Source organism: Erythrolamprus reginae, chromosome 2 (assembly GCF_031021105.1).
Source record: "Erythrolamprus reginae isolate rEryReg1 chromosome 2, rEryReg1.hap1, whole genome shotgun sequence".
In the NCBI taxonomy this organism is placed as follows: domain Eukaryota; kingdom Metazoa; phylum Chordata; class Lepidosauria; order Squamata; family Dipsadidae; genus Erythrolamprus; species Erythrolamprus reginae.
In genome coordinates this window covers 64,200,637-64,228,292 of record NC_091951.1, presented here as the reverse complement: position 1 = coordinate 64,228,292, position 27,656 = coordinate 64,200,637, and the positions used below count along the sequence as shown (strand labels likewise).

At 45.4% G+C, this 27,656-nt stretch overlaps 1 long non-coding RNA gene across 4 annotated transcripts in view; it reads left to right on the top strand.

The window, feature by feature from the left end:
- The window catches only part of LOC139160417 (uncharacterized), a 77,489-nt gene that overhangs the window by 1,194 nt on the left and 48,639 nt on the right, over positions 1 to 27,656 (top strand). For 2 of the 4 annotated variants that reach the window (XR_011557939.1, XR_011557942.1), the window contains exons 2-6: positions 20,197 to 20,248; positions 21,199 to 21,321; positions 22,808 to 22,929; positions 24,739 to 24,885; positions 26,761 to 26,885. This is a non-coding gene — a long non-coding RNA (uncharacterized lncRNA). The remainder of the gene's footprint in view (positions 1 to 20,196; positions 20,249 to 21,198; positions 21,322 to 22,807; positions 22,930 to 24,738; positions 24,886 to 26,760; positions 26,886 to 27,656) is intronic. The other 2 variants (XR_011557940.1, XR_011557941.1) reach the window with 2 other exon arrangements.

Genomic DNA, 27,656 nt, shown 5'->3' with positions numbered 1-27,656 from the left:
TTACTGCGGTTGAAGCTGAAGTAGTCATTGACTGGTAGGAAATTGCAGCATATGATCTTGTGGGCAATACTCAAATCGTGTTTTAGGTGCCGTAGTTCTAGGCTTTCTAGGCCCAGGATTGTTAGTCTATTTTTGTAGGGTATTCTGTTTCGAGTGGAGGAGTGAAGGGCTCTTCTGGTGAAATATCTTTGGATATTTGGACATCAAGGATGTTGATGTCTGAGATGTGGTATGGGTTCCAGACAGATGAGCAATAGTCTAGGATGGGTCTGGCAAAAGTTTTGTAGGCTCTTGTGAGTAGAGTGAGATTGCCTGAGCGAAAACTGCGTAGGATCAGGTTAACAACTCTAGAGGCTTTTTTGGCATTGTTTATTGTTTTCTTGTTTGGCTATTATGAGAGCTCCTGCTGGGTCTTTTGGTGGATATGATGAAGGTCCATTTAGGATAACCACACACACTCTGAGAGTTTATTTGGTGTGTTTTAGTTCTTTTTCTTCCTGTTTTTGCTGGTAGGCAGTCCTTCAGCTCGGTAGTGTAATTTTCTGATAACTCCCATTTTGTGCTCCACTGGGTGGTGATAATCAAAATGTAAATACATTTTGATTTCTCCCTGTCCTTTCATCATTTAGGAAATGATTCTAGATAGTCTCCCAGAAAAAGAAAGTCCCTGCAGTCAGTTGATTCCCAACGTTTTTTCAGGATATCAGCAAAGGTAATGCAAGCAAAATCTCTAGGCTGGCAAGACCTATTCAGGCTTTTATGACAGAACACATGCTATTGCTTCTCTTGAGCAAAGACAGATTGCTCCAAAGCTATATGTCACACTTTATTAAAAAGTGCAATGGGAATTGTCAGACTTCTGAAGTTTAATGCGACATCCAAGCCCCAGAAGGCATTTCCTCTTGTTCCAAAGCTCTTAATCTATTCTGTGGAACTGTAGGGGGGGGGGAGAGAGAAAAGGATAAATTCATGTTCACTTTCTGTGAAATATAAACTTGGCTACCACCTTCAGCGAAAGCATACAAAAGATGCATCTGATGCAGCGTGGATGGCAACTTATTGTTTTATTGACCGCATTATGACAGGAAATTCCTGGGGTAATTTTAGGCTGAAGTTACAATACTGGAGGTTTGCTGGACTGGCTGGCTTTGTAATATCTATTTCTCCAGAAACACATTAATTGCCTTGAGTGTCCTCTGAGGAAAAAAGGCAGGCTATAAATCAAATAAAATTAGGTTGTTCTGACCTATCTTTGTCTCCAGTGAGCTTCCTACATTTAACCTAAGTGTTCTGAATTTCAATCAGGTGGTCTGCTTCCATCTAATTCACCTTCTTTTTCTCATTGACTGTAGTTTGCATGGTTGCTGTCAAGGACGGTTGCCTTGTGTACAAATCTTTAAGTAGCTCCCATTAGTTACATACTTTCACAACTCTCCTAATGGTTAGCAGAATTATATACACAGCTCCCTTTTCCTTAAGCTCTGAGAGAGATGTATGCAGATATTTCATAATGCCCTATCCTTTGATTTTATTTATTTATTTTATTTATTTATTTATTAGATTTGTATGCCGCCCCTTTCCGTAGACTCGGGGCAGCTCACAACACAATAAAAACAGTTTATAACAAATCTAATAATTTACAATGTAAAATATTAAAAAACCCCATTATTAAACAGACATACACACAAGCATACCATACATAAATTGTATAGGCCCGGGGGAGATGTCTCAGTTCCCCCATGCCTGACGACAAAGGTGGGTTTTAAGGAGTTTGCGAAAGCCGAGGAAGGTAGGGGCAGTTCTAATCTCTGGGGGGAGCTGGTTCCAGAGAGTCGGGGCCGCCACAGAGAAGGCTCTTCCCCTGGGGCCTGCCAACTGACATTGTTTAGTTGACGGGACCCGGAGAAGGCCCACTCTGTGGGACCTAGTCGGTCGCTGGGATTCGTGCGACAGAAGGCGGTCTCGGAGATATTCTGGTCTGATGCCATGAAGGGCTTTAAAGGTCATAACCAGCACTTTGAATTGTGACCGGAAATTGATCGGCAACCAATGCAGACTGCGGAGTGTTGGTGTGACATGGGCATATCTAGGGAACTTTCCGAACACTTTTCAAAGGTAGCCCCATGTAGAGAGCATTACAGTAGTCGAACCTCGAGGTGATGAGGGCATGAGTGACTGTGAGTAGTGAGTCCCTGTCCAAATAGGGCCGCAACTGGTGCACCAGGCGAACCTGGTGGGGGGAATTTTTTTATTTTTACACTGTTTGTTTTAGTGGTGGAATTCAGCTGTTCCGGACTGGTTCAGGGGAACTGGTAGTGGCAACCTGCGGAGGGGGGGGGGAGGAGGTTGCCCACCTACCTGGGCACAAATTCATCTGCACTTTTGACATCACATACATGTGCAGCTAGTGACTGAGAGCAAATTGCTGTGTTTTGTGATGCCACATGCTTGTGCAGATAGCGCGTGTGTGAGCGAAATGAGCATGTGCACATACATGCTCACATTTCCAGTGTTGGGCAAACCAATAGTTACAGTATATGAAGCCCATCTCTTGTTTGTTTATTTGATCTCTATAATTACTCAACTCAGCCAAGTAACACTGAGTGGCTTGCAATTCTATTGTAAGTAAATTCTATTCTATGAAGTGTTTCTTTGTATATAAACTACCGAGATGCACATGATCACTCTTGTGCAGTCAGGCGGTAGGGAAAGCAAGTAGGATGCTTGGCTGCATAGCTAGAGGTATAACAAGCAGGAAGAGGGAGATTATGATCCCGCTATATAGAATGCTGGTGAGACCACATTTGGAATACTGTGTTCAGTTCTGGAGACCTCACCTACAAAAAGATATTGACAAAATTGAATGGGTCCAAATACGGGCTACAAGAATGGTGGAAGGTCTTAAGCATAAAACATATCAGGAAAGACTTAATGAACTCAATCTGTATAGTCTGGAGGACAGAAGGAAAAGGGGGGACATGATCGAAACATTTAAATATATTAAAGGGTTAAATAAGATCCAGGTGGGAAGTGTTTTTAATAGGAAAGTGAACACAAGAACAAGGGGACACAATCTGAAGTTAGTTGGGGGAAAGATCAAAAGCAACATGAGAAAATATTATTTTACTGAAAGAGTAGTAGATCCTTGGAACAAACTTCTAGCAGACGTGGTAGATAAATCCACAGTAACTGAATTTAAACATGCCTGGGATAAACATATATCCATCCTAAGATAAAATACAGAAAATAGTATAAGGGCAGACTAGATGGACCATAAGGTCTTTTTCTGCCGTCAGACGTCTATGTTTCTATGTTTCTATTTTGGGATTCATCAGATGCTATTTACATCCAAATAGGCTGAAGCCAGTTGCATACTGCCTCCTGATACAGTATACATCTAGGTAGGTAAAGATACAAGTAAGCCTTAACTTATAACTGCAGTTGGAACCACAATTTTCATTGCTAATCAAGATGGTTGTTAAATGAGTTACCTCCAATTTTACAACCTTTTTTCATGGTCATTAAACAAATCACCACACTTAAGTGAATCATGGGGTTGTTAAGTGAATCTAGCCTTAGTCTTTGACTTTACTTTACTTATTGGAAGCCTTGTTGGAAAGACTTCCAATAACAACCATTGCAGTTGATGGTCACATGACCTTCATACACTATGACCATTGTAAATGCCACTTAGAGTTGCCTAAAGGTGGACAATATACAAATTAAATAAATATATGCAAGTGCCCAAATTTTGCTCATGTGACTGGTAATGCTGTGACAATAGAAACATAGAAACATAGAAGATTGATGGTAGAAAAAGACATCTAGTCTGCCCTTATACAATTTCCTGTATTTTATCTTAGGATGGATATACCTTTATCGCAGGCATGTTTAAATTCAGTTACTGTGGATTTACCAACACAATGGTGTGAAGACCTGTTATAGGTCACATTTTTCAGAATATTTATTTATTTATTTTATTTATTTATTAGATTTGTATGCCGCCCCTCTCCGAAGACTCGGGGCGGCTAACAACAATAAAAAAGAAAATGTAAACAAATCTAATATTAAAAATAATCTAAAAAACCCCAATTTAAAGAACCAATCATACATACAAGCATACCATGTATAAATTCTATAAGCCTAGGGGGAAGGGAAATTTTTAATTCCCCCATGCCTGACGACAGAGGTGGGTTTTAAGGAGTTTGCGAAAGGCAAGGAGGGTGGGGGCAACTCTGATATCTGGAAGGAGCTGGTTCCAGAGGGTCGGGGCCGCCACAGAGAAGGCTCTTCTCCTGGGTCCCGCCAAATGACATTGTTTAGTCGTCGGGACCCAGAGAAGGCCAACTCTGTGGGACCTAACCGGTCGCTGGGATTCGTGCGGCATAAGGCGGTCCCGGAGAATAGTTATAATTAAAGGAGTAGTTGTAAGCCAAGGGTCACCTGTATATGTTAATATGGCACACATGAGTCCTGGTGGTGCAGTGGTTAGAATGCAGTACTGCGGGCTACTTCTGCTGACTGCTGGTTACAATTCACCAATTCAAATTTCACCGGCTCGTGGTTGACTCAGCCTTCCATCCTTCTGAAATCAGTAAAATGAGGACCCAGATTATTGGGGGAATATGCTGACTCTGTAAACTGCTTAGAGAGGGCTATAAAGCACTGCAAAGTGGTATATAAGTCTATCGCACTTATTGCTATTGCCTAGTCAAATGCCAGTGCAATCCAGTGCAATTTCAGATGTGCAATCCAATTCAAGAATTCGAGCTGGGGTTCCCACTCACTGAAGTTTGAACATTAAATACATTATAATCCAACTCATAGGATATTAAAATAGATTTTCTCTCCCTTTTGCTGTAATGGGAGACTCAAGCACATTCTAAAACTCAGAATAATTAACAATCTATTGGGTACTGCAGAGGCCTGCCAGATTGTTAAAGGCAGAATAAAAAGTGGGATTATTTTCCCTTGAGAGAGTTGGAAAAGTTAAAGTGCCTACAGGATGCTATTTCTATTTTGCCTGTTCCAAGCACAGAAAACGACAACATAATGACAAAATGCCAGTATGACAAATACAATAAAAGGAAGTATACTTGATACTCTTCTACAAAACAGCTTAGGACTTTCAGAAAGTCCTCCAAAATAATTAATTAGCCCTGTGATCTTGAAAACTCTATGCAGAAGTAGCGGTCCAAAATAGCAAGTAAATTAATGATTAACTATTGTTCTGGTAATGAATACCCAGTTCAAATGTTAGCATTTTGGAAGTGGAATGGCCTCTCCCTCTCCTTCTCTCTTTCTGACTCTCCCCTCTCTCCCTCTCCCCCTCCCCTCCTGCTCCCTTCCCCTCTCTCTGTATGTGGTTTTGTATGGCCATATAATGAATAAGAACCATATTTTAAAAACTGCCTTCAATGGTCTTAAATCAAACCATTATTCCACATGTTTTATGAGAAGAGAGGATACCCAAAGAGCTGAAAGGAAAATAATTTTCCTTCTTGAATTTTTCCTGTACAGTAGGAAGAAATAGCCAAAGGAAAGAACAGAATTCATATGTCAACATCAAAGCAGGCTAATATCTCAGAAGAAGAAAGTACAGTACAGTGGTACCTCGAGATACGAGTTTAATTCGTTCCGGACCTGGGCTCTTAAGTCGAGCAGCTCTTATCTCGAACGACTTTTCCCCATAGGAATTAATGTAAATAATTTTAATTGGTTCCAGCCCTCAAAAAACTCACAAAGTTAGTCTAAATTATGCAGAAAGACATGTTTTTAATGAAGAAATGTACATGTACATATAAATGAATAATGAAGTTTCTTTCACTTAACTTGTAAACTTTCTTAAACTTTTAAATTTACATATGTTCAACTTCTCTGCCACCCAATCCTGTAGGACAGAGGTCCCCAACCCTTTTTGCACCAGGGACCGGCTTTAAGCGATCAAGAGAGGAATGGGTGAATGAATGGACGGAGGGTGGGAAGGAAGGAAGGAAAGAGGGAAGGGACAGGAACAGAGGAAGGAAGCAAGGAAACTTATGAAAGGGGAGAGTAAGAGAGGAATGAGTGAAGGGAGGGAGGGAGGGAAGAAGGTGGAAAGGAGAAAGAAAAGAAGAAATAGAGGAAGGGAAGGTAAAAGAGAGAAAGAAAAAGAGCAAGAAAGAAAGCAAGAAAGAAAGAAAGAAAGGGGGAAGGGACAGGAACAGAGGAAGGAAGCAAGGAAACTTATGAAAGGGGAGAGTAAGAGAGGAATGAGTGAAGGGAGGGAGGGAGGGAAGAAGGTGGGAAGGAGAAAGAAAAGAAGAAATAGAGGAAGGGAAGGTAAAAGAGAGAAAGAAAATGAGCAAGAAAGAAAGCTGCAAGCACCCCCCCGAGCCCCCCAGGCCGGCTGCAACCTTTTAAAACACGCGCGCCGCTTCGCAGCTGTCTCCTGAAGCCGAACGCGGAAGTTAGCGTTTGGCTTCAGGAGACAGCTCCTTGGCGCTTGTATCTCGAATTTGGGCTTGTAAGTAGAACAAAAATATCTCTCCCCTCCCAGCTCTTATCTCGAGTTGCTCTTAAGTAGAGCAGCTCTTATGTCGGGGTTCCACTGTATATAGCTTTGTCCTATAAAGAATGGTATTTCACAGGTGTAGTAGAATGTGTGTTCATGCTTACTTAATTTTTAAAAACATTTCTCCTTAAAAACAGTAGCTATTTAATATTTCCTCTATGACCAATTTTTATCTGTTCTCTCTTCCTCTGCCCCCACCACCTTCTCTCTGTGTATGTATGTATGAGAGTTATCCAGAAAGTAAGGTTACAAGGCACGTAGCTCTTGTGGGGAATGTTCGTGGGGGGAATTTGGTTAGTTGGAAGCTAGCAGAAGAGAATGAGCAGTGCCAGTGGTCAGTGAATCATTAACTGCCATTGTGGTGAAAGTTTGAGATGAGCATCCTCACTCTGTTTCCCTCCAAGTGCGAAGTGCATGCTGTAATATGCTACGTCAATGCTAAGGGCATGAACGCTGCTACGATGAGTACCCAAGATGCTTACTAAAGCACATAAAATCGACAGTCAGTGCCGCCTGAGAATGACCATTTTGAGATTGAAGGCAAGGGTTTTCTCAATGGTATAGTGACCGGAGATGAAATTTGGGCTTATCACCATACTCCAGAGAGCAAACACCATTCAATGTAGTGGCACCATACCCATTGTCCTTCGGCCAAAAAATTCAAAATTCAGCAATCGGCAAGAAAAATCTTAGGCACGCACCACATAAAAATCTTGGGCACCCATCACAGCAGTGTTCATGCCCTTAGCATTCAGGTAGTGTCTAGCAGGTCCGTGCCCAGTTCCAGCAACTTTTCCTCATATAGCCTGGTCTCTAGTCCCTTTATCATTTTAGTTGCTCTTTTCTGCACCATGTCCAGAGTCTCTATATCTCTTTTGAAGTGTGGTGACCAGAACTGGATGCAATACTCCAGGTGCGGTCTGACCAGGGCCTTATAGAGTGGTATTATTACCTCTCTGGTCTTGGACTGTATCCCCCTGTTTATGCAGCTTAGGATTGTGTTGTCTTTTTTAGCCACTGCTGAACATTGCTGGCCCATGGTTAGCTGGTTATCCACCAAGACTCCAAGATCCCTTTCACAGTCACTTATGGTGAGTGTGGTTTCATCCAGTTTGTATGCATGTTTTGGGTTTTTTTGCCTAGGTGCAGGATTTTACTTTTTTTCTACATTGAACTTCATTTTGTTTGTTTCGGCCCACTGTACAAGTCTGTCTAGATCTTTCTGTATCCTGTGCCTATCCTCTGTGGTGTTGGCTAATCCTGCCAGCTTGGTGTCATCTGCAAATTTAATTACCGGTAATCCCCCCTCTATTCCCTTGTCTAGGTCGTTGATAAATATGTTAAAGAATACTGGGCCTAGGACTGATCCCTGTGGTACCCTGCTGCCTACCTCTATCCATGTGGACTTAGTCCCATTGAGGGTTACTCACTGGGTGTGATTGGTCAGCCAGTTTTCAATCCATCTTGTTGTGTTACTGTCGACCCCACTCTTCTTTACTTTGGAGAGTAGAAGGTTGTGGTCCACCTTGTCGAATGCTTTGCTAAAGTCTAGATATATTATGTCCACTGCATTTCTCTGGTCAATTGACTTGATCACAGTGTCAAAGAATGAAATGAGGTTGGTTTGCATGATTTGTTTCTGACGAATCAGTGTAAACTATATTTATGAACAATATCTATATTTTAAAACTTTATTGAATGCTCAAAGCAACATCTCTTAACATTCTCTAAGTAATTCAGGGATCCAACTGAAGTGAATCTTGTTACAATGCTTCAAAGAAAGAAAGCTAACATCTTTGGAGGAACTCTCAGGATGGTCTTTAGATCCTAAAACGAACATACTTTTAATTGGATGCATTTGCATGTTTTATATTTAGTGGCATGCAACATCATCATTTGCTTTCAACCTTTAATAAGTTCCTCAGGGAAAGATGTTGATGTCAATCACAATATTTTAATTTAGATGGGAGTCATGAGCACTGAACTAAACTGAAAATATGCTCTCTTCTCTCCAATGTCACAAAGCAATTCCATGATAGTAATCACCTTTGGGGTGTCTATAAACATGTCAATGATTTATTTGTTTCTCTCCAATATCTAAACTAAAGTGAATGCATGTTCCTTTTATACAGTTGCCACATTACTGCAGCTAAACAAGATAATGAATATAAATAACGGTATGAAGAACTGAAAGTGTGGGCTTGCATAGATACAGTTTCATTACCAATGAAAGGAAACAAAGAATATTCATATTCAGCACTTAATTATACCCTGTCAATGACTATTTCAGGGTTGCTTTCATTTGGAAAGGCATTCATTCACTAAGGGATCATCTATAAGAAACTTATCAGTCCAAAAAGACCATATTGACTTGTGATTTCATGTTGGTTAACTGGTTGTATCAGGGATGGGTTCTGGCTTATCTCACTGCTGGTTTGCTTCCTCATACTTCGCCTATGCTCGCACACATATGCAGTGCTAAAAACACAGCTTCTTGCAAGCACAAGTGTAAAAAAACCTCCCAATTTCTGTAAATGCACAGGAGCATAAAAGAAGAGACCGTTGTGTCCAGCCAGCCATTGCTGCTGGTTTGGCGAGCAGGAGAAATTTTCAGCTATTGATTCTATATAACCAGTCTGGACCAGCAGGAATCCACCTCTGGGTTATATAGTGAATGAAAGCTGGAAATAACTGTTCAAACTCTTGCTCAGACAACTATCGGAGTACTATTGAGAGTAATGGGTCAATTATCCTGTCACAAGCTTTACTGACTTCACTAGTTTGTTGTAAGCTAGTGTCATGATAGGTCACCAAGAGTTCCTTACAGAAAGAGGAAAAAATGAGAATCAATAAATGAAGTCACCAGTGCAGTTCTGTATCACATATATTCATATTGTTAAAAAGATGGAGATTTTAGCCTGATATTTTATTATCCAACAAGAAGAGTGAACCACTTTTGTGTAGCACAGTGATGGCAAACCTATGGCACAGGTGCCACAGGCAGCACGTGGAGCCATATCTTCTGGAACATGTGCTGTTGCCCTAGCTCAGCTACAATGTGCATGTGTGTGCCAGTCAGCTGATTTTGCCCTGTACAGAGGTTCTGGGAGGGTATTTTTTGGCTCCGAGAAAGCCTCTGGGGGGATGGGGGAGGGAATTTTTACCTTCCTTAGACTCCAGGGAAGCCTTAGGAGCTTGGGGAGGGTGAAACACAAGCCTACTGGACCCACCAGAAGTTTGGAAACAGTCTGTTTCCAGCCTCCAGAGGACCTCCAGGGGGTTGGGAAGCTCTTTTCGTCCTCCCCAGGCATTGAATTATGAATGTGGGCACTCGCGCATGCGCGATAGTGCATGCCCATGCTATTTCTGCACCTGAGGGGAAAAAGGTTTGCCATCACTGGTGTAGTAATTAGATGCACCACACTATAAACTATGGGACTGTGAGTTCTAGTCCACCTTAGGCACAAAGCCAGCTGGATGCTTTCAGGTCGGTCACTCTTAGCCCTAAAAGTTTTCTTGCCCTATAAATTACAGGTATGAGGTTACCTAGCTGGTTTGATACCCAAGATAGAACTAGAACTCATGTTTCATGTTTTTTTAACCTACCTTTAACTACTGCACCTTTACTATACTGGCTCTCTATATCTTACTATCTTTAAAAATTGTCAGAAGGTGAAAGGCTTGATTAACAAAAAATGATGGCAGATGGAAATTAACATATATCGGCCAGTTTGATGATGATAATGGCATATGGAATAATGCACATAGGAATAAAAGAGTCAACGAGTAACTAAATTACATGGCAGATAGAAAATTTGACATGGATGTCTATGAAACCAAGGGTCGAATTGATTAACCTGCAGGATAGGTTAATTATGAAGGAAAGGGCTAATGTATTAATCATATTTGAATTGACATTGCAGATGAGTATAAAAGCAGGAATTCAGAAGTTGATTGCAACTACACATTACTCTCAGAAAATAGTAATAATAAAAGTAGTAAAGATGTTTTGAGGTATTTGTGCAACATTTTGAATGAATGTTTCCAATGAAAAAACTTTATATTAGGTAATATAAATGGTTGAGCAGAAATGAAATGAATCAATGTGAGGAGAATATCGCCGGCTCGACTTACCGGCCACGGCGCTTTTGCTGAAGGGCCGGGCAGACACCGGACTCTTCATGGCGGCCGCCATTTTGTTTTCGGCCGAAATCTCGCGAGACGAGATTTCGGCCGGGAAAGCCAGGCCCACGTGGCCTGGAATGACGTGGGGACCGGGCGGGGCTTGCTGGCCCTATTTAAGGGCCGCAGGCCCTGGGCCAAGCCCGTTCTCCCGGACCCAGTCAAAGGAGCAGACACTTGGCTGTCTGCTCCTGGAGCCTTTCGGCGGCCGCGTGGAGGCGCCCGTCGCTTTGGAGGCCTCGTTGGCGGCTGGAGGTGGCCTGCTCGTCATGTGGCAGCAGGCTTCGGCCCATCCGAGGCTGGCGGTCTGCCCATCTTCCGAGGAGCTCTTGGGCAGCAACGGGCTTGCGGAGGAGTCCCGTGTGAGGCCTCCCACCCCCACCCAGATGAAATGCGGCCGCGTGTTGCGGTCGCCATTTTGAGAGCCTCATCGGAGGCTCGGGGGAATGGTTTGGTGGGCCTCGGGTCCGGCGGGAAGGCCAGGCCTGGTGCCGTTTGGCTGTTGCCCCCCCCTAGTTCTGGGGGGGGGATCGTTCTGGATGCCCCCTTGGGGACGTGGGGGGCTCGGGCGGAGGGCTCGCGTGTGCGGCCCCTCCCGTTTCGTGGCCCCCGAAAAACAAGAACATAAATACACATAAAAAATAAAAAAAATGGAGGACAGTTGGGCCCGTGGCGGCAGCTTCTTGCTGCTGCGCTGCCTGTTTGGGCAGAGGCCTTTTGCTGCCCTCTTGGGGCCCGGGTGGCCCCGGTTCCTTCATGGGTAAAATTAAATAAATGTGTTTGTATCATTCGCATTTACTTATTTTGCTGATTTTCATTATTCAACCACTATTCCCTCTTTCACCAAAAAGGGAAACATAAAGACAAGAACCAAAACATAGATTTTGCCATGCTAAAATCAGAATGATTTGCAGACCGAAAGCTTTAATATAAATATACAAGATTATATTAATAATAATGGGACTGATGATGGTTGCAATGATTTCACATATTTATATGGAACCATGGACATGGCAAGAGAGACCCATTGATCCCTCTGGTCTGCCCTTGTTCTGTTCTGTATTTTATCTTGGGATGGATATATGTTTATCACAGGCATGTTTGAATTCTGTTGCTGTGGATTCATCTGCCGGGCCTGCTGGAAGTTTGTTCCAAGCCTTTGCTATTTTAGTGAAGTCCTGGACATACTTCAGTACAGTTATGGTCTAACTTAATTATTTAAATATTGTTGCCACTCGGTCCCAGTTTCTTGGGGTTTTTTGTTTCGGGGGGGGGGGACACCTGTACCCAGGTTTGGCCCCCCCCCCGGCTCCTAGTGCAGGGACACAGGCCCCTGGGGCTGCTTTTGCCAGGGCCTGGTGTGTCGGGGGCGGGGGGTTTGACCCCGCCATGCCAGGCTGTAGGGCCTTCGCCCCTTCTGACGGCTTACCCGTCGGGGCCAGGTTGATTGGACCTGGGGGCCACCACAGTGTGGGACCCGTTCACTGCATGTCATGGGTTTGCTGCAGAGGGGTTTGTTTTCCCCCTTTTGTATGTACAGCCATGCGTGTGGGAAGGCGGGCTCCCGTGCCGCTTCAATGTGCCCCTGCCCCTAAAAGGGGACGGTTAGGAGGGAAGGGGGTCCAGGGTACAAACCCCACCTACTGGGGGGAAAGCTGGGCCCTGCCCAATTAATTTACAAAACAACAACAACAACAACATTGGGGTTGGTTGAGGGACGACCACCCTCGCTCGAGAACGGCCGCTCTCTTGCTAGGTTTCTCCAAGGGATTCAGGATCCCTTACATGGGTTCGAGCAAGCCTTTGGGTTCAACAACCACAGGTTGGTTGTGGGGCATGACGGCATTGTTCGGTCCGGAATAGCATAAGAGGTGGCCATGGGGAGGGGCCTTGGGCCCTTCCCGGAGCCGCCCTTCCCGAATCTTGGGGTCTCCCCAGTAGGGGGGTCCCCTGCAAGGTGGGTGATGAATTTAGGTTGATTCACCACTTGTCTTTTCTTAAAAGGGAGTCAGTGAAGGATTTCGTTCCTGGCGAACTTTATTTAGTCCGGCTCGCATCCTTTGATGCTGTCGTGGCCATGGTAAGGCAGTGTGGGGTTGGAGCCCTTATGGATAAATGCGACATTAAGTCAGCATCCCGGCTCTTCCCCATGCACCCGGACGGCTTCGGGCTTTTGGGCTTCCATTTCATAGGTGTTTTTATGTGGTCGGGGTTTTACCCACGGGTGGCTCCGTCTCATGCTCTCTTTTGGGAGAGCTCGAGCACCTTCTTGGAGTGGGCGCTCAGGAGGCGCAGCGGTCTGGGCTTGGCGTTCACTACCTCGAGGGTTTCTTGGTGGCGGGGACTGCGCGGGCAGAGCACTGCTTTGCTCTGCTGCGGGTCTTCGAAGCCCTTTGGCTCTGTTAGGGGTGCCTTTAGCCCCTGCGGGGACTGAGGGCCCCGCCACCGGGATTACCTTCCTCGGTATTGAATTGGACTCTGAGGTGCAATCTTCTAGATTGCCCCTGGACCAGTTGACTAAAATTAGGGATAACCATGGTATCGGTTCTGGGCTGCAGGAAGGTCACCCTTTGGCAGCTCCAGAAACTAGTTGGGATACTTAATTGCCCGCCGGGTCGTGGTGCCGGGCAGGGGTTTTTTCTAGGTGGTTATATGCTGCGATGAAGGGGCTCCGTTGCCCCATCATCGTAGCCGCTTATGTGCAGGGGTCAGGGCTGACCTCTGCGGGTGGCGGGAGTCTTTGAAAGTTTTAGGGGTTGTCTTTTTGGAGGCAAGAGCTTCTTTTGGAAGCTGTATTGCAGTTGTGTTCTGATGCTGCAGGGACCTGTGTAGGTGCAGGGTTGTGTTCGGTGACCAGCGGTGCTGGTCTGCGTGGCCTCCAGAATGGAGGGCCTCTTCATTGGTAAGGATTTGACCTTTTTTGGGAGCTCTTCCCCTTGATAGTGGCCCTAGAGCTTTGGGGTGAGCAGTTTAGGGCAAGACTGTGCATTTTGGTGTGACAGCCTTGTGGTTGTCCACGTTGTGAACGCCCTGTCCTCTAAGAGTGACAGGGTCATGCGGCTTTTTCGCCATTTTGTGCACAGGTCCTTGTCCCTGAACACATTGTTTTTGTCTAGGCATGTCCCCGGGTTAGATAACGGGGTTGCTGACGCCTTGTCCCGTGGTCAGTTGTCCCGGTTTCGGACCCTGGCCCCGTGGGCACGTGTGTCGCCAGAGGTTTTTCCTGTCCACCTTTGGAGCCTGGGTGGGCTCCTGGGCAGTGGAGAGTAGAGGCTTGCTGGGCTACGGCATTCTCGGGAGTGTCTGGCACCCTGGGGGGCTTAGCAGCAGGCGGGTGAAGAGTTTGGGGATTGCAGGCAGTATACGGGTTACCCCTATAGCTGGCCTGCCCCAGTTGTGTACCCGGCCATATTTGTGTCCAGCTTAGGCAGCGTGGCCTTTCAGTTAGGACGATTATGGTACAGGTTGGCCGGCTTCGCCTTTTGTCTAAGGCGGGGGCAGGGTTATTGATTTACGGTGACTTCCGCATTGTGATGGTGCCAGAAGGTTGGGCCAGGGCCTTGTCGCAGGCCGTCAGGTCATTTTGTACCTTCCACCTCATTACCTCAGTTAGGTGGGGCTAGTATGTAGGGTTTGGCCAGGCCAAGTATGGATCCCGCCATTAGGGAACGTTGTTCTCGAGAGGCGCTGCCACTAGTGCGGTACCGGCGTTCTCGATACGGAGGATTCGGGGAAGTCGACCGCTGGCGGTCAACGGCCTGTTTTAGGGTACGAACGGCCTGTTGAGGGTCCGGGGTAAGATCTTAGGCCAGGTTCCCCTTTGGTCCCTTTCTATTCGGCCCCGCCAGGACGCAACCGAGGGTGTTGCTTTGGGTCATGAGCGCTCCGAGACCACTCAGCAACAAGGTACCATCGGGGGTGGGGACCCTGCCGTCGTGGCGGCTGGGTCCTTGTTGTCTGGCGGGGAGACGGGGTGTGCGGTGGGACGGGCGTTTCTACTGCTATTGCTGGGAGGGCGGCATCCCATTGCTGCGCCCAGGTGGGCCTGGGAGGGCGGCATCCCATTGCTGCGCCCAGGAGGTGCTGGGAGGGCGGCATCCCATTGCTGCGCCCAGGTGGTGTCGGGGGGCGGCATCCCATTGCTGCCCCAGTTGGGCTGGGAGGGCGGCATTTCATTGCTGCGCCCAGTCGGTGGCCAGGGGCGGCATCCCATTGTTGCGCTCAGAGGTGTGCTGGGAGGGCGGCATCCCATTGCTGCGCCCAGTTGGTGCTGGGAGGGCGGCATCCCATTGCTGCGCCCAGTCGGTGCCGGGGGTCGGCATCCCATTGCTGCGCCTGGATGTGTGCTGGGAGGGCGGCATTCCATTGCTGCGCCCAGTTGGTGCTGGGAGGGCGGCATCCCATTGCTGCGCCCAGTTAGTGCCGGGGGCGGCATCCCATTGCTGTGCCTGGATGTGTGCTGGGAGGGCGGCATCCCATTGCTGCGCCCAGTCGGTGCTGGGAGGGCGGCATCCCATTGCTGCGCCCAGTTAGTGCCGGGGGCGGCATCCCATTGCTGTGCCTGGTTGTGTGCTGGGAGGGCGGCATCCCATTGCTGCGCCCAGTTGGTGCTGGGAGGGCGGCATCCCATTGCTGCGCCCAGATGGTACTGGGAGGGCTGCATCCTCTGGCGGCGCCCCGGTGGTGGGTCTTGCACCTTGTGGCAAGGACCTGTGTGGGCCTGGGGGTCTACTTTAGATCTGCCAGGCTCGCGTTGCCTGCGGTGGCTTCGCACTGTGTGCCCCTCCACGCAGGGGGGTGGTCGAGATCCTCACGGGGATCGCCTGGTGGGACGCCATTTCCCTTAGGGCCCTTCACCGGGTTAGGAGGGGAGTTAAGGCCCTGGGTACGGTAGTCAGAGGGTTAGGCGGGGTGGTTGTGGCCCATCCCCGCATCACCATAGATCAGCTGTGGCTTTACCTGGCTGCTGGTCTTCCTCTGTCAGATCTGAGGAACACCACTTTTTTACAGGACCTGCAGTGTCTCTGCGTGAGCTGGCGCAGTTAGAGGGGGGAGTCGGGGGGCCAAGATAGAGATCTGACCCCCGCTCCGTGGCAGGTTAGGGGCGGAAATCTGGGTGGTGGTTCAGCAACTGCGCGTTCTCCCTTGGGCATCTTTGGGGATGATTGACAGGTTCTCTCCAAGCTCATGGTGGGTGCTACCTGCGCACTTGGGGGGAACCTGTCTTTGGGTCCCGCTATTGAAGTCCCAGGGTAGGGGTGAGCCGGCGGGACCCCCCTCATGCGAGTGCATGGCAGGGTCTCAGGTGAGGGAGAGGTCCCTCACCTGGACCAGCATCGACTACGCCCTTAGTTGCCCAGGAATGTTGACCTTTTACGTCATTTCCGCCCCGGAAGTGTTTGTTTGACCCTGCAGGTCCACTGTTTCCGGGTCATAGTTGAATATGTTGATTTATGCAAATTTATGCTAATTCATGCTAATTTAATTAATAAATTATGCAAATTTATTTTAATAAAAATGACCCAAGTTTAAATCCAGCTCTGGTGTCCGTGTCGTTACTCCGTCTCTTCTGCAATATCGCCGGCTCGACTTACCGGCCACGGCGCTTTTGCTGAAGGGCCGGGCAGACACCGGACTCTTCATGGCGGCCGCCATTTTGTTTTCGGCCGAAATCTCGCGAGACGAGATTTCGGCCGGGAAAGCCAGGCCCACGTGGCCTGGAATGACGTGGGGACCGGGCGGGGCTTGCTGGCCCTATTTAAGGGCCGCAGGCCCTGGGCCAAGCCCGTTCGCCCGGACCCAGTCAAAGGAGCAGACACCCACCCGCCCTTCCCTAATTTGCAGTGTGCTATTGGTGGGTCGCCCTCGGGGGCCGAATGGGAATTTTTTGCAGCCTCGCCCATTTGGCATGGCTGTTTTTTCGCCCATTCCACACTGGGGAGATGGATGTGCGGTTAGGGGGTGCTTGCATTCAATAGGTTAATTGGCTTACCTTTGGTCATTTGGGTAGGCAGGTTAGGGGCGGAAATCTGGGTGGTGGTTCAGCAACTGCGCGTTCTCCCTTGGGCATCTTTGGGGATGATTGACAGGTTCTCTCCAAGCTCATGGTGGGTGCTACCTGCGCACTTGGGGGGAACCTGTCTTTGGGTCCCGCTATTGAAGTCCCAGGGTAGGGGTGAGCCGGCGGGACCCCCCTCATGCGAGTGCATGGCAGGGTCTCAGGTGAGGGAGAGGTCCCTCACCTGGACCAGCATCGACTACGCCCTTAGTTGCCCAGGAATGTTGACCTTTTACGTCATTTCCGCCCCGGAAGTGTTTGTTTGACCCTGCAGGTCCACTGTTTCCGGGTCATAGTTGAATATGTTGATTTATGCAAATTTATGCTAATTCATGCTAATTTAATTAATAAATTATGCAAATTTATTTTAATAAAAATGACCCAAGTTTAAATCCAGCTCTGGTGTCCGTGTCGTTACTCCGTCTCTTCTGCAAAAAACATGCTACATAAAAATATTTCCTCTTGTTAGTTTAATTTTATTTTTACTACCTAGGTTTCAGTGCTATGAGAAATTAAAAACAACTTGCCCTTCGTCATCCTTTCTTTGCCATGCATAATTTTTTGAATCTTGATCCTATTTTTTGTAAGGAGTTTCCTAAACAGCTTTACTGATAGTGAGTAGATTTGAATTATGAAACTCTTGTGTGAATATGGAATTGAAGGTTGTTTGCTAAATGTAATTGGAACAATATATAATGAAAGTAAACTTGAATGAGAATAAATGAAATAGCAAATGATTCAACATTGGGCAAAGTGTAAAACAAGAGTGTGTAATGTCTCCTTGAATATTTGACACATTTATGAATACTTGCACTGAGGTTAAATTGATATTGACTTTGGACACAAATATATGTTCACTTTTATACATGATATTGGTTAAGAGCTGAATTATGTACATAAAATGCTAGGTAAAAATTGTATAGCTCAATAAACAGCATGGATCTAAAAATTAATCTGCCAAAGTTCAAGAAAGTAGATTTTGATCAGGGCAGCAGAGTGACTGATTTTACATTATGCATGCATGATTAAAACATATATCAACTAAATGAATTTGCATAACATAGAATGCTCACTAAGGTAGGGGAAATGAATGGAGAAATTTTAAGATATACGATTACTGTAGAAGTATATTGCAGATGTTAGGAAAAATACTTGAAGTGAAAATAGCTATGTATAAAAGTGTGCTGCTATCTTGAAAATCAGGATTAGAAATGTTGGAAGAGCACATTGGACATTCAGAAAGCAAGAACTAGCTGAATCACCGAGAACTCATGTTTGAATAGGATGCAGCCTTTTTGCGGGCATGTGTTTTTTGATGTAGAAAGTTAGCACTCACCCTTCTTCTAGAAAAATAAAATATTTTTGAGAAATTCTAAAAAGGCAGAATATTATATTTTTGTAATGGAGAAACATGCTCTTGGAAAGCAACCCCCAGTCTGTTGTGGTTAGCTCTGGCCCAGCTCCTGCCCCAAGGACTGTGGATGTGGGGGAGACATCCACATGCTGCAGGCCTGTTTTGCCCCCGGTGGAATCTGATGATGAAGGCTCCTCTGACCAAGAAGACATGAGTGACAGGGAGGAGGAGAGTGTGGCAGACAGCTCAGAAGGAGATCAATTATCTAGCTCCTCCTTGGATTCAGAACAAGAGTTAATGATACAGCCACGCATGCGGAGAGCGATGCATAGGCAACAATAACCGAGAGATTATTATCAATGAAAATGAGGCCACCTGTGGTTGGGTGGGGCTGTGGTAATTAGTGAGACTGCTATAAATAGCAGCTGGTGGGTTTGGCCATTGTGGAGGATTATCTGATTGTTATGTTACATGACTGCTTTACTGACTTTGACTTTTTGTGTGCTGATTTTTCCCTGCTTTGAACCTAAACGAGAGCAAAGTGTGTTTCACTTTGTGAAAGAAGGACTTTGAATTGCCTCACAGCTGCAAGCTAAGTATCACAGGACTGATAAGGGACTTGTATAAATTACCAGTTTGTTTGGAAATGAGTGCTCTTTGCTATAACAAAAGAGGGCTTAGTTTAAGTGAATTTTCATTATAAAGAACATTGTTTTGAATTTTCAAACCTGTGTGTGTCTGAAATTTGTACCTGTGAATTTTTGGGAGGATTCTACCAGAGAGCCCGACAGAACACAGTCCTGACAGGACTGGGCCAACCTATCTGCAGGACAAAAGACCTTTAGCCTCAGAGTGATGAGATTAGCCCTCCCTCAGAATCCAAATTACTACAAAGTCATTATGACACAATATGAATTGCCCAACACCCTTTCAGAATACAAGCCTCTTCATTACATCATCATCAGGGGTGGGTTCTAACCAGGGAAGGGCTACCAAAATTTTTACTACCACACTGTGGGCGTGTCTTATGCAGAACGCCCTGCATTTTCTTTCAACATCTTTCAGTGCAAATTGGGTGCTCTGGGGTGGAGCTCCATTTTTGCTACCCCACTACAGCCTCCCCCATCCGGGGAGGACCCCATCTCTGGTTCTAATTTGCTGCTAGTTCGCTTCCTTACATACTGCATGGTCACGCACATATACAGTGCCCAATTTTTTTAAAACCTCCTCCCCAAAAGCCCAAAACAAGATGGTGATGCATGTGCAGTGCCAGACACCCAGGTTCTGTGCATGCGGAGAAGGAAAAAAACCTAAAAAAATTTCCCCTCAATTTTTTTCATTAAAATATCTCAAAAAAATCCCCCCCCCCCGGAAGATGGTGGCATTCACAAACCAGCATCAACAGAACTGGTGCTATGTTGTAATTGGGTCATTTACAGCAGGTTTCTATTGATTCAGGCGAAGCAGTCCAACCGGGAGGAACCCACATCTGATCATCCCAAACTTCAACCAAACCTGGGCATAGAATCATGGAATCACAGAGTTGGAAGGGACCTCCAGGGTCATTGACCTCAGACAACCTGGACATCAGCAGACAACATCAGCTATGACCCTTGCATAGCCCCATGGGAGTCTGACAGCAACCAAGAGAATACATGCTCTTGCCACAGGAACAGGAAGCTCTAGTTCAAAGCCCAGAGAGGGAATAAATAATCCTCACTCTATACTCCATGTGGTCAGCTGCACCAGGACCATGTTCTTGATGGTTCTGCTTCATTAAACCATCTTTCCAATCAGCTTCTATATTTCCAGTGTCTTTCTTCCCACTTGGACCTGAATCAGATAGATATTTCTTCCAACACTAGTGATTATGATGGATTATAATGAATAAAGACAAATATACCTATCCCAGGATAATGTTGAAGCATGCAATCTAGATCAGTCACCAGAAACAGAGGTTTAGTCTTCTGAGCTTTCAGACTCATGCTGAGACCCATCCTCAGGCAACTTCTCTCTAACAGTGTGTGTGCTTTGTGCTTAAATTCTTAGGAGGTGAGTGGTTGGTAGCATGAAACGACGCAATGCACACCGGTAGCGAAAGGTAAGTGGAACCCACTCCTGATATGAATTCAGGCTAATCCAATCTAATTATGACTAATAGTTGTATGAAATAGGAGTCATAGTGCAATGCTTATGGAAGGAATACTGAAGAAGAAACTATAGGTTGAAAATAATGTACGTCATTGATCTACTTTCTATTCTGAAGATACATTGGCTATCATTTTATAGCCATATGAACCAAAGCATGAGAAAAATTACATTTGTTTGAAATTAACTTAAAAATAGTGGCAACCATATTTTACTTTGCTATTTTGATAATCTAATTATCAAATTATTTTATAACAATTTGTACCATGTATATTTTATTGAGATATTCTTATGATCACTACCATTCATGCTGCATTCATTCTACTTTTGCCAAACAAAATATTAATATATCTAATGATTAATACTTTGATTCCTTTATCAGATCTAAAAGCACTAGAGAGGGTCATTATTCTTTAATCTGCAGGAAAAATGGAACAAATTAGCAAAGCTATAGCATTAATATTACATGAGTAGTTACTCCATCAAAACTTAATAGAGCTTATATTAATTACTGTGGGGGGGATCTTGAATACTATATTGAAGACCAAAGCTGATAATGTTTCTTTAAAAAAAAGTTTAAGAGAGACTCAATTATTCTCTTCATTTAATCTAGCTTAAAAAAAAACATCTGTTCATTTAGTATTGCAAAATTAGGGTAAGAAAAAAAAAGGATTTCTGAATGTTTGCATTATCTATCCATGTTTTTGTTTCGTTTATTCAGTTGCTTCCATTGCTTGGTGGCCTAAAGGCATAACCTTGCCACAACTGTCTATCAGTAACTGATTCTTTCTGTTCCTATGACCTTATGTTTGTGTCACCAGCAACAGTATCTAGTGACCTTATCTTCTGTCACTTTCTTTTATGATTGCCCTATGATTGACCTTTTTTTAAAATATATATCAGTTTCTCACAATGACAATGAAATATTCTGGGATTCCATTTTTCTGATGACGTCCCACAATTTGATATGATCAATACAATTGAAGGCCTTACTAAAATAGATGAACCACATACTGACTTTTTTGGGTATGTATATATGTATATATGCATATTTGTATGTATGTATGTATTTATCAAAACGTGTACAAAGATAATAGGTATGGTATAAACATAAACAAAAGCAAGGTAGGTATAGGTAAATTTGGACAATAGGACAGGGATGGTCGGCACGATGATGCACTTATGCACGTCCCTTACAGACCTCTTAGGATGGGGTGAGGTCAACTATAGCAGTCTAAGTTAAAGTTTTTGGGGTTTGGGGAAGAAACCACAGAGCCAGATAGTGCATTCCATACATTGATCACTATGTTGTGGAAGTTGTGTTTTCTGCAGTCGAATTTCAAGCAGTTTACATTGAGTTCAAATCTATTTTGTGCATGTGTGTTGTTGCAGTTGAAGCTGAAGTATTGATTGGCTGGTAGGACATTATGGTAGATGATTTTATAAATTACATTTAGATCAGATTGAAGATGACGTAGCTCTAGGTTTTCTAAGCCCAAAATTTCAAGTCTGGTGGAATAAGGCATTCTGTTGCGAGCAGAGGAGTGGAAGACTCCTCTTATGAAATATTTCTGGACTCTTTCAATTGTGTTAATGTCCAATATGTGATATGTGTTGTGAGTGCTCCTTGTCCACCTCTGGTCATGTCAGATTCTGAGGAGGATGAGCCAGGCCCCTCTGGATACCCTGGGCCGATAGGGTTGCCAGCTGATGCAGAGAGTGGGAGTGTGGGGCAAAGTGACCTAAGTGAACCTGAGGAACCACTAGAGGGGGCTGATAGAGCAATGGGGGAGTGGTCCCAGTCAGAGGATGAGGAAGACATTAGAGTGGATAATCCATGGTTAGATGACAGGCATAGGAGATTTCTGAGAAGGCAAGAGGACTTGCAAAGTGAAAGGAAATAAGCTTACAGCTTTACCTCCTTGGGGTGTGATGTCACTTCCAGGCAGTATAAAAGGAAAGGATTTTGGGTACTTGGGGTTTCAATGCCGTTCATGGAAGAGGTGTTAGAGTAGGGGGGTTGTTTGAACAAGGCTTCAAAAACATGATTCCTGCCTCACTAAAAGACATTCTTTGCTGGAGGATATTTGTCTGGGATTCCAGTGAGCTGGTTTATTCTCTTGAATGATAGACTCTGTTATGTAAGGAATGCCATTAGCTTGAACTGGTGCTTTTCCCAGATGTTGTGTAAGCTTTACTCTGGAGAGGGAGATCACTCTCTTTTCCTTGCCATTCAATCTGCTTTTTGCTGTGTGTTGCTTTCAGAGTGTCCTTGGGTTCACTCTGAGAGGCTATGCACAGAACAGTACGGGGTCCAGATGGGTGAGCTGTATTCGAGGATTGGTCTGGCAAATGTTTTGTATGCTCTGCTTATCAGTTTAATATCACCAGAGAAGAAGCCACACAAGATTAGGTTAACAACTCTTAGTGCTCTTAGAGCTCTTAGAACTTTTAGTTCTTTGCCTATCTCAATTATCCAGCATCATCAGAAATAATGTTTCTCCTTCCTCAGCCTTTTCAAAAATCAGCATGAATATCTGGCATCTCTTTTTCCATGGAGGGCTGAATCTATACTGGATGACCCTCAGTATTAATTTACTGGCATGTAAAATTAATATTATGGGGTATACTCTGGTAAGTCTCTCTTTCTGTTTATTGGAATGTTGATTTATCTCTTCCAATCTGTGGCAGTTATGCCATTGCCCAAACTTGTTGGTATGGCTTAGTTAGAACATTTACTGATTCTTCTTCTGTTGCTTGCCATATTTTCCTGGGTATTCCATCAGTCCTAGTAGCTTCCTGAATTTTGTAATAACAAGATTAATGATCTAACTTCATTTACTAAGATGAAAGATTTTTGTAAGTAGGGTGTACCTTAGATGCTGACATCTCTACTGCACAGCATTTTAATATAGTCCTTCCCTCTTCCCTTGACGGAACTTACACTCTCCTGCTTTCTAGATTGGTGCTTTAATGACTGTCATAAATTGGCTTTCAAATTCTAATAGACAAGGCCAACTACTACCCTCAATTTTATTATTGCAGCAGAGGCGAAATAACGACGCGGACACAGAGCTGGATTTAAAACTGGGTCATTTTTATTAATTAAATTATAATTAATTTAATTCAACCTAACATGGACCCACAGAGGTCAACTGAATTACTTCCGGGGTGGAAATGATGTCATAAAAACTTCCGGGGCAACATTGGGCATAGCTCCATGCAACAGGGGCCGCACCTTCACCTGGATCCCAGCCATGCCATGCATGTGGGAGGTCTCGCCGTCCAATCCCTGAAAGGGGATTGAAATGGGCGAGACTCAAGGGCAGGTTCTCCCCAATTGCTCAGATTGATTTAAAGGCACCATGAGCCCTTGGAGAGAGTCTGCCAATCATCCCCAAAGATGCCCAATGAAGAACACGCAGTTGCTAAACACCTCCCAATTTCCGCCCCTAACCTGCCAACCCAATGACCAGAGGTAAGCCAATTAGAGCTAATCGGGGAGCGAAGCACTCCCTAACCATCCATCCCACACCGCAGTGTGGAATAGGCGAAAAAACGGTCACAGAGACCGCCAAAAATTCCTATTCGGCCCCCTAAGGGTGACCCAAGTAGCACACTGAACGATAGGGAGGGCGGGCAGGTGTTCGCCTGCTCGTTGTCAGGGGCGAAAAAGAGGCCCTGAGCCTGCACAGCCCCTTTTATAGGACTGGCAGGCTCCGCCCCTGGCAACGTCATTGGCCTTGGCCGATGACCAGGCATGGCCGAGATCTCATGAAATCTCATGAGATCCTGGCCATCCAAGATGGCGGCTACACCGGGAGCCGCATCTCCATGGCCCTGCTGCAAATCCGGGCAGGACTAAGTTGCTGGCCGGGCAATTCTGCAACTCAGTTTGCTCATCTTTAAAAATGGGCATAGAATAATGTTCTGAAGCAAGTTTTGATAAAAACCAGTGGAAAAACTTTAACTAAATGCATAAAGCACATGAGCAGATTTTTCCTTTCTACTTCAATTTACCCATGCATGCCTCATTTGGATGATGTCCATGAAGACTGGCAGGATAACACCTGTCTCTTTCTCTCGAATAAGAAGTGCCTGAGGCAACCCATGTGTTCAATTAGAGACAAAAATAGAGTTCTTTGGCTCTGATCTTTGGAATATTTTTAAAACTTCTTACTCTTACTTTCAACACTCTTCAACACTTTTATCACTCGGGGGTGGGGGTGGGTTCAGGACATATTTGTTGCAAACATATTGCCTTGCATGTGGTAGCTGCAAAAGGGAAGGGAAGGCGACAATGTAGTGACAGCTTACAGGTCTTTGGCTGAAAAGAAATCCAGCCAGCAAAACATATTTGCATCAGACAGATGGATGGAGGTCTCTAAGGCTTCTTTTAAGGCCTCAATCAAACAATGCTTCTTGTCTGCGTTTGTTTTACAGATGGTAAGATAGACCTGCAAAAATGTACACCTTCCTGAAGCAGGGTGACAAGCAGATAGATGCCTCTTTATTGCTTCATGTCTCTATCAACCATAACATGGTCCTTTGCTGGCATCTGCATCACAATCCCTTCATGTAATCAGCACGGTATTCTTTGCAACCTTACTTTCCACTTTATAATAACAGTTAGCAAGTGAAAGGTAATTAATCTGAAGCCTTCACTGGCTGCTTTCACTAGAAAAGGAGAGCAGAGACATTCTCCAGTGGTATCTATAGGACTCTATAATTTGTTTTTTGCAGAGAATTGGTATAATGTGGGTATACCTAGGTGCTCCCATTACAGCTCGTGTGACTGCCTTCTGTACCAACTGCAGTCTCCGAGCATTCCCCAAGGGTAGTCCCATGTAGAGCATGTTGCAGTGGTCTAACTGTGAGGTGATAAGGGCATGAGTGACTGTGAAGAGAGCATTGTGGTCCAAATTGGTGTGTGAGGCAACTTTTTCCCCATGGCTACAGCTGTTAGATGTTGTTCTAATTTAAGGACATCCAAATTGTGAACCTGTTCCAAGAGGAATAATTTCTCCCCCTCCCCAATCCAAATATGGATACTCAATATAATCTTTTGGGGGCAAAACCCACAGCCACTCGGTCTTGTCAGGGTTGAGTCTGGGCCTGTTTCCTCCCATCTTGCCCTCACAGCCTCTATGCACTAGCACTGCTTCACTGAACTGACGGGGTGAAGATATACAACTGGGTATCATCAGCATAGTACTTAACCCCATGTCATCGAATGATCTCACCCAGTGGTTTCATGTAGATGTTAAATAGGAGAGGAGAACTGATCCCTGAGAGACCCCACAAATGAGGAGTCTAAGGGTTGATCTCTGTCCTCCTGCCAACACTGACTGTGACTGCCCAGAGAGATAGTAGGAGAACCATCATAGCATGGTACCTTCCACCCCCAACCCCCTCAGTCATCCAAGAAGGATACCATGGTCAATGGTGTTGAAGGCTGCTGAGAGGTCAAGTAGCACCAGGATAGAGGAGTAACCCTCACCTCAGGCTTGCCAGACATCATCCAGCAGTGTGACCAAAGCAGTTTCTGTTCTATAACCTGGTCTGAAGCCAGATTGAAATGGGTCTAGGTAATCCTTTTAATCCAGTGACTGCAGGAGCTGGACTCACATCACTTTGTCCACAACATTTCCCACAAAGGGTAAGTTGGAGACTGACTGAAAGTGCTTTTAAATCTGCTGAATCCAGGGAAGACTTATTGAGAAGAGGTCTCACAATCACTTCCTTTAATGGTTGCAAGAAAGGCCCCTCTCTCAAGAATGAGTTAATTAAAGCCTGTAGCCAGCTTCAAATCACCTCTCTGCTGGCAGAAACTATCCAGGAAGGGCTCAGGTCCAGCAAACAAGCGGAGAAACTCATTGCTCTTACTGCCTTGTCAATTTCCTCAGGGGTCACAGGCTCAAACTCATCCCATTCAATAGGACTAAGACCTGTCCCTGTTAACTCATTTGAAATTGCCCAATCAGAGTCCAGGTCTGTCCGAATCTGAGTGACATTATCCAGCAAGAACTGCACAAATTCCTCAGCTCTACCCTGTAAGGGCTTCTCCACTCCCCCCCACATCAAGGAGGGAACCAGTCATCCTAAACAGGGCAGCTGGGCATGACTCAGTGGATGTGATAAGTGTGGAAAAATACAAATGTTTTGCTGCACATATCACCACTAAATATGATCTAATAAAGGTTCTTAAAAGTGTTTGGTTGCATTTGGAGTTATTGGATCTCCAGCAATGCTCTAGACATCTCTTCTGGCACTTCATCTAAAGACATCCTCAAATTTGGGCTTTTAAACTTGTTTTTTACTCTCTCTATGGTATTTCCAATTGCTAGTCACTCACTCCATTTTAGAATCTCTTTTGTCTCACTTTAAGTTTTATTTTTTAACATTTTTTGTCATTAAATAATACAAGCACTCGCCCAGCTTCAATACTTCTTCACCTCTCTCCAGCACTTTGTCAGGGAATTCATGATCTCTCCATTTCAATCATTCCTATCGTGGCCGTCCCAATTAATGATGACAGAATGGTCTTCCAAAGCTGTTGCGGCGCAGGTGGAGTAACAGTCGGACACAAGGTATGGGTATAATGGGGTCACTTTTATTCAACCAAACTCAAATAAACTATTTAACCAATTAACACCACATGACCTGCAGGGGTGCATAACTCAAATGGGGGCGGAGTTAACTTTTCAAACAACCTCAACTGAGCAACTCTCGGGCGAAAGCTCCTTGCCTGGGTGCAGGGTCATGGTAAAATTACACCTGCCCCTTGCCCCATTACCACTCCCCCCATGGCGTGTGGGATGGCTCGCTACTGGTCTCTGTTAATCCCCAGCCAGCGAGCCACAGGAGCTACTGGTCTCTGTTAATCCCCAGCCAGCGAGCCACAGGAGCGACCCCCTCCCCGAACCCAAGCCGGTCGAGACCTGTAATCCGAGAAGGAGATCGCCCCTCACCTCAGTAGAGGTGCCCTAAAGGAGATCACACAGTTGCTGCTTACGCCCATTTCTGCCCCCTATCGGCCTTCCCCCCCAGTGACCTTGAGGGGGGGCACTAGTTGGTGAGTCCACCCCCTAACCACACTCCTACGCACAGAGTGGAGTAGGCGAAAAAACAATCACAGCTCGGCCAATTTACTGTGACTGCAAAAAATTCCTACTCGGCCCCCTAGGGCGACCCATCATATGCACCCTGTAACAGAGGGAGGGTGGGCGGGTGTCCCACGATGATCCAGGTGAGAGGAACTGCGCCACGAGGCTGCCCCTTTTATAGGGCTGCCTCCCTCCCGCCCGGCCAATCGGTGCCCAGCGCACCCAAACTTCGTCACTGCGGCCCCCTGATGACAT